Source organism: Octodon degus, unplaced genomic scaffold (assembly GCF_000260255.1).
Source record: "Octodon degus isolate 3935 unplaced genomic scaffold, OctDeg1.0 scaffold00343, whole genome shotgun sequence".
NCBI lineage: Eukaryota > Metazoa > Chordata > Mammalia > Rodentia > Octodontidae > Octodon > Octodon degus.
Window position 1 is genome coordinate 393,131 of NW_004524919.1, and position 445 is coordinate 393,575.

A 445-nucleotide genomic window follows, 5' to 3' on the forward strand; every position below is an offset into this window, starting at 1 on the left:
AGATAAAGGCTGTGTTCTCTTTGATGCAGCAGGATAGTTTCAGACTAAATATACCTCGTCCCCACAATGGAAGCAAATGACCTTACTTTCCCCCTTTTTTTTAGACTGTGGATGAATAACCTGAGTAATAGTCGGCGTCCTGTATGTATGAGAAACCAATATCCACACAAATTTAAATCGTCTCAGGAAGCACAGCCCACTTTTTCTGGGCTCTTAAAGCCTCTTTACATGATTTATTTGCATTTTTTTTTTTTATATCCAAAATGTGTTTATTGGGATGGCTTCCCACTCATCTTGATTGAGGGTACTGTTAGTGCTGCTTCCTCCTGAAGGAACATCCTTCTGTGAGCCTTGCTTTCCCTCCTGTAGGCTGGCACAGGACAGTGGAGCAGCCAACACACAGAACTACCGTCTGTGCATGGCTAAAGACCGTGGTGATTTTATA